Below are 7,262 nucleotides of genomic sequence, written 5' to 3' on the forward strand. Positions count from 1 at the left end.
TAAGGCAAAATTTCAAGTCCTCTACTTATCGGGGGGACAAAAGAAACCCTGAATGCTGAATACTCTTGCTTGAGTAGAATTCATTTTAGAAGAGTTGTATTGAGTATCAAAACCAGTATATTTTATGAAATATTCTCCTCTTCTTTAAAACAGGTGGTAATAGGAAACATCGATTGGGCTCTCCTCACATACTAAAGACTTTAACGTGTATCATGTAATTTAAGTCTGATAAGACACTTGGGGCAAGTGCTGTTGTTTTCAGTGTTCAGAAGAGAAGAGTGAAATTTGTGAAGGATAAGTAACTTTCCTAAGGTGAAAGCTGAACAGTGAGCAATGATTGGCCAAGGATTTAGACCTAGGTCTGTATGCTGTTTAGACCCAGATGGATTGTGCAATCTTTTCTTGGACCCTTTTAAATTTAAACTTTATCTTTGTTGTTCTCTTTGATTGATTTTGAACAAGATCCCATCTCTATAGAACAGAAGGGGAAACAGGTCAAGAGAGAAGGGTGGGAGAAAATCAGAAAGCATGGTTTTGCGAAAAATGGTTTCTAGGCTTACACATGGATAATGAGGCCTTTGACTGTATTAAATTTGCAAAAATAGCAGTTGCAGAGGTAATATGGGACCAGAAAAGATGGCTCTATTTCATAAAAGAAAGGGGCAAAGTGAAGAGACTCATTAATGTCGAAGCAGAAGATGGATAACCAGTGACAAATATCAAGTAGATTTGCTTCAGTTTGGTCAGAGAAAGGTCATTGATTATTTTTGGTTAAAATGGTTCACAGAGGCCAGGTCTCCACTAAAAAAGGGAATTAATTGCTTCCATTTCCCACTAATTGCCTCAACATTTCCCTTTGCTTTGTCATTGGAGATTTGGTCAAAGAGGCGAAAAGTCAAAAGTCAGAGTGTGATGGAATCTACATAAAAAGGGAATCTGAGGAGACCAAATTATGGCATTTGGTGTAATAATGATAATGATATTTAGCATTTTTCCCTGGGAGTGCTGTGGATTTTTAGAGCCCTTTTCAATCTTTAATCAGACCATAGGGCACATTTAAAAGAGTTCACTGTTTTTATTTCCATCTGGAGGATATGGCATCACAGAGAGATGAACTGACCTAGGGCAAGTCTCTTGAGATGTTCGTGCTGTATGTTAGATTACACCCTCTGAGGGTGAGTTTTAGCTGGAAGCCTAGGTTCCTTCTAGAGGTTCGATTCATTCATGCTCCTTCAGAGTCTTTAGCTTTTTTTGCACAATACTGTAAAAGAGTATTATCTCTATCTATGACTGAAAAATCACCCAAGAAAACAGTATGAAATTATTTTGATGTCACAAGAATTTCTCAGTTTTCAGGATATTAATTGATGCTTGAACCATTTTCAAATAACAAACCATTCTATCTTTATTTGCTGAATTAATTGGTCTTTGAAATCTTATATACCTCTAAGTCCTTTAAAATAGGTGAGTCTTATCTTTCAGATTTTTAAAAATTGTTTTGAAATCCAAAGTGGCAATGCAGAAAGTGGAAATAAGATTGGTTTCTGGATGTGCTAGATCAGCGTTAAATTATTCTAGTTCTTGTGATTTACTTATAATAACTTTAGAGGCCTAATAGACAAATGTCTCTCTTTAGGAAGTCATGAACCTACAATATAAACCACTCTTTTTTGCTGGAAGATCCATAAATTTGTTATTGTTAATTAGATATTTGTTATATTATGGGCTCTTAGTAGATTTTAAAGCAAGCCAGTTACATTTTAATTTTAAATCAGCTCTGCCATTAATCAGGTGTTTGATCCCAGACAGGTTATATAATTTGATTGAAACTCAGTGTCTTCACTTGTAAAACTGATCTACCTCACAGAGTTTCATGGTTATTAAATAACAAAGGAAGGGTAAAGTGTCTAGTTCAATGCCTATATAGAATAGTGACCTGGCAACTTTAGCCTGTATTCTTTTTAGTGCTGTTTTTTTTTTGTTGTTGTTTTTTTGGATGGGAAGTCTTGCTCTGTTGCCCAGGCTGGAGTGCAGTGGTCAATCTCTGCCCACTGCAACCTTCGCCTCCCGGGTTCAAGTGATTCTCTTGTTTCAGCCTTCTGAGTAGCTGGAATTACAGGCGCCTGTCACCACGCCCAGCTAATTTTTTGTATTTTTGTAGAGATGGGGTTTCGCCATGTTAGCCAGAATGGTCTCGAACTCTTGACCTTGTGATCCACCCACCTCAGCCTCCCAAAGTGCTGGGATTACAGGCGTGAGCCACTGTGCCCAGCTAGTGCTGCTTTTAAATAAGTTATGAAGATACTAAAGATAAAACTGTTAATTAAAGCAAAACTTAAATATAAGACACCAGTAAAAAAGAAGTCCTGTACATTACAAAATACTATATTTGAAAAAGATGCTCTCATAGTTATGGTGAACTTGACCTGGACCATACCTCTCCATAGCAAGTGTTCCTTACCCTACCTTGTTGAAATGATTTTAATGACATTTCACCACTTAGTAATCAAAATAACTCTGGGAATTGAGTTGTTTAATTTTATTCATTTCAACGATAAGGCTACTTAACAAACAGGGAAGGAAATATGTGGCTCCAAGGTATATAGCTTGTCAGTAGGAGCCCAGGTTTGAAACTAGGTGGGCTAATTCCAAAATCTGCAATTTTCGCTGCTGCTCAGACAATGCTTTTTAACACACGTTAGACTGCATTTCAAGGTTGTCATTTGTGAAAGCTGAGAAATTAAATTGCCTTCATCCTCATTTTTAAATTAAAGGGATTCTTAAAATTTCTGTTTCTCCTGACAAAAATGGCTATTTACACTGAGAATGGAAAACCACTGTCAACAGTGGCATCAATGTCATCAAACCCTCCACTGGGTTCTTTTGTGTCTTTTTTATAAATCTCCATTTATAAAAAGATTGCCCATTCCCTTATCCCCTCCTTGTTAGAGGACAGATGTCTCAGTCTTGTAACCGGGACATGTCAAGAGCTGGGCACGCAGGTGCTTCCCTAATGCTTCTCTCCTGGCCACCCTTTATGCTTGCACCTTTCATAGCTCTCAGGCAGGGCCAATAAGCCTGTTCTCCCCAGTGCTGAAACTGAGGACCAACTCTGAGGGGAGCCCTTATTGTCAAACGAGTTGCTCACAACTTTCTTGACTTGTTTCTCTTAAACAATATAACCTAATAAAACTCTCCTCAAATATATAAACAGGGCGCACCTACTAAAACAGGAAGAGCTAAAACTGTATATATTGAAAACCTGGTTTGACTGTTCTGATTAACTTGACTGCTCAAGTCAATCAAAAAGTAATCACCAGTTAAGCAAACCATTTTGACAGATTTTGGCCCACTGACTGCTTATTTCTTGGCTTACCTGTCAGGTTGAAGTGGTCAGATTGACTGGAGATGGTTTAACTGGAAAATTTAACTTTGGAGGACGTGGGTGTCTGTATACCAGAATCTACTTTAAATAACTTTATTTGAAATCTATACCTATTTTTTGGGGACCAGTGAAAAAAGTTTGAAAGTGACATATTGCAGCATTTGACTTTCTGGAGTGAGATGTCTCTTTGCTTGCTAGAGCTGACAATATATTTATAGGCTACAACACCATCACATTTTTCCCCTGTGCACATACAGAGTTCAATAAGTTTGAAACTCTACCTTAATGTGCATTGCCTAATAAGGCATTATTTCCTTACTCTTCTGAAGCATTGGTAATAGATATATAACAGCAAATGACTTCTCAGATATGGGTTACCATTTCAGTCATTTTTAACCTGTGGTAGGCAGAGTTGACCTTGTCTTTAATGGTAATTATTTTAAAGAAGAAGCTATGAGAGAAAAGAAAAACAAAATGCCAAACAAAACCATTTATGAGAGGAAGGAGAATTTGGCTGGAATTATTATTTGCATGACTTTTTAAAAGGAAATGCTTTTATGTATCAATTCTTATGTTCCTTTAGAAAATTTACTTTCATATAAGCTCCCAGGTTTGGGCAAGACAAAAATAACACCATAAGGATGGAAGGAATAATTTATTCTCACGTTGTACTGTTGGATTTTATGAGGAGAACATAATGAGGTTATTGTCTGTTGTAAGCACGTTTTTATAAAGTCTGTTTTATGTTGGCTGAATATTCTAATGTATTCATATTGAGAGTTTGAAATATCCTGTTATTGTTTGAAAGTCTTATTCATGTGCTCCTCCTTAATTTGCCTAAAATTTTAACTTTTCCTGTGAATATGTTTTCTAAATGTTCAGAACTTAGATGCTATCTCCTGTACTTTAAAAACAATAAATCTAATGGTAAGATTAGATAGATTTTAGGGCCAGAGTGTCAGTAATCACTTTAAAGTAATGACACTTTTCTTAAAATTGCTAAGCAGTCATATTTTCTCTTAGAGTCATTTTATGTATTATATTTAAAGTTTTTTTGTGTGTGATTAAGACAAGTAAAGAAGACAGGTTAGCTTTGCTTTGCAGGTTTATGGTTTCTAATTCTATTACGATTGTTTTTTAGCAATGAATCCCTTTGACCTGAATAAAAGAGAAAACTAAATTCAGTCCCATAGTTTAAAGAATGCTATACGAGGTCACTGGGGTATATATTTAAATTTTATATGTTCTTTACATTATAGAATCATTATTAATAATGTTTCAGTGGTCATCCTGATGCTTCAAATCTTTTACACATTCAGAACTATTTTCTTATGTTTTAAAAATGTATTGTCCAAATGTATCTCCCTAGCAGCAACTCAAGCCTGTTGGATTGCTCCCTCCTCTTCACTAGGTATTCTCATTCAAATTAATAATAATAATAATAATAATAATGATAATGTTAATTTGACAAGCAAAAGCTTTGTTTTAATAATTATTAAGTGATTAGGAACAAAGACTCAGTAGTGAAGAGTGAGTGTGTATATTGCTTTCCTTCAGAGGTCCTTAACCTAGCCTCTGGCTCCACTTTCTCAGGCATTATGTTGTAGGTAGAGAATAAGGCGGCTCACCTCACTGGCTTGCTGTGAGGATTAAATGAAGCAAGGCAGGTAGAGCTCTAAATAACATGCCTGACGCATAGCAAACTTTCAGTACTTATTAGCAATTTATGCTATTATTATTAATATAATTTTTAAAATTGAGTTCACCAGAATACAAGTAAGCAGACTTGGTTTGATTTTTAAATTAAGCAAGCTATTGAAGTATCACACAAGCTGCTTAATCTCTCTGAGCCTTAGTTAGCTCATCAATGAAATGCATCAAATAAGGAATCCTAATCAAAAAGGATCAAATAAGAGATTATAGAAGGGATTACATGAGCCAATGGTTAAGAAAGTGCTCTGTAAATAGCAAAATGTTGTATGGGTGTCTTCTTATCTGTTCTTTTCACTGTTCTCTTTGGATTCTATGCCAGTCACCTGCTTCTTTTATAATTTTGTAGCTGTGTATTAAAATATTCAGTTTCAATAATAGAGAACACTCACATAAATTGTGTCACTGATGGTGAAAGATATAAAATGATGGAAGCATTTAGAAACCAAATTATCTGTGCAATACATCACTGATTTTTTAATTTAGTATGATGAAAACATTACCCTTAAAGTTAAGAAGGTGGCTACCATTTTGTCGTTGTGAGCTAGTCTATAAGCCTTAAGAAAGTGGACTAAAATAATGTTGGACACCACAGCTTTTGGGGATAATTTCCCATTGAGAAAAGGAAGTATGATTGGTAGACAAGTTTACCAATAAATCTTTTATGGTAGAATATACAAGCATGGACATTCATGAGACCATTGAGTTGTTTCCTTAGAGAGTTAGTGAGCAATTGAAGGGAAAGATGAAATTGTTGCAAAAGTTAACAAGGGTAGATTGAGCAATGTCTTGTTTCCCAGGCTCAGGAGCTTTCAGAGTGATCCACTGTTTTTGCCTGGACCATAGCTCTCAGCCTTCCCGATCTCTTGCTCTCTCACTCTCTATACATTCTCTTTGGTTTGATGGAGTCTTCTAATCCGTTGGCTATTTTTTTCCCTCACTTTTTGGCCTGGCCATTGCTCCCTTCTACATACAGACTTTACCCTTTCTTGTGATGATTAAATCAGTTCTCATAGTTAGAGTCACTTCTTGCCCTGTTGTTCTGTTTTAACTAATTTTCCATGACCAGTGCATCCTATCAGCTCAGCCTCCAGGCTGCTGTGGTAGAAGATAGTCCCACGACAACATGAAGATTATTGCTTTTACAAAACGGTGGGTGGCCTTCCATCTCAGTTGGGGTCTCTACCCCACCCGACTGGCATTGTTCTAGCCCGTTATCTTCCATTCCATTTGGTATATTTAGTGCATTTGACTTCTCTCAATCTCATACCTCATCATTTCTCCCTATACACTCAATAGACGAATTTGCCTGCAACTTTACTGAGAAAATCTAATAAAAAAAATCTTCAGCCTCCTCTCCAGGAATCTAAAATACCTTTATCAGCCTCAACTCTTTTTTTTTCCTCCTCTTTCACAGAAAATGAATGATCCTACCAAAGCTAGGTTCCTTGTGTTAGGTCTCACTTATACGTGTTTTTTCAGTCACTTAATCAATCACCCTTTCTTGCTTGTATCTCCTACTTCTCTCCAAGTAACGTGTTAGGCTGTGTGTATAAACTTGGTCAAGTTTCATTTAAAAACATACATGCACTCACATTCATCCATTAACCCTGGAGACTGTCTGTAATAACTAAAGTCCCCAATATTTCTTTTCTGATTATGATCAGACATTCTGAAATCTTTAAAGCGGATGGAGAGTATGAACTCTGGAATCAGACTTCCTGCATTCAAATCCTTGCTCTACTAGCTATGCTTCCTTTGGCATGTTACTTAACTTCTCTTTATCTTAGTAAACTCACCACTGAATAGTTCCTGCCTCATAGGGCTGTTGGAAAGATTAAAAGTTTAATATATGCAAAATGTGTGCAATAGGTCTTGACATATATAAACACCTAATATGTGGTAGTAATTACTGTTATTGGCTTTTTTCCTCATTCACTGATTTGTTCATTTAATAAATATTTATTAAGAATCTAACATTTGCCAAACACTGTGCACAGCACTGGATGTCCAGTAATAAATAGAGACAAATTGCTTGTCCTAAATCAGCTTAGAATGTAGTCAGTAGGACAGGTAATAAATAAGAAACAGCACATGAATAACTGATTACAAAATGCCAATACTATGAGAATTCATATATATATATATCCCTGAATATATATATAAT

The 7,262-nt window shown here is 35.9% G+C and overlaps 1 protein-coding gene across 6 annotated transcripts in view; it reads left to right on the forward strand.

The window, feature by feature from the left end:
• TFEC (transcription factor EC) overlaps positions 1 to 7,262 on the forward strand; it is a 160,232-nt gene that overhangs the window by 84,001 nt on the left and 68,969 nt on the right. The gene's annotated exons all lie outside the window — the stretch shown is intronic.

Source organism: Sapajus apella, unplaced genomic scaffold (assembly GCF_009761245.1).
Source record: "Sapajus apella isolate SASKATOON/1434 unplaced genomic scaffold, GSC_monkey_1.0 scaffold7, whole genome shotgun sequence".
NCBI lineage: Eukaryota > Metazoa > Chordata > Mammalia > Primates > Cebidae > Sapajus > Sapajus apella.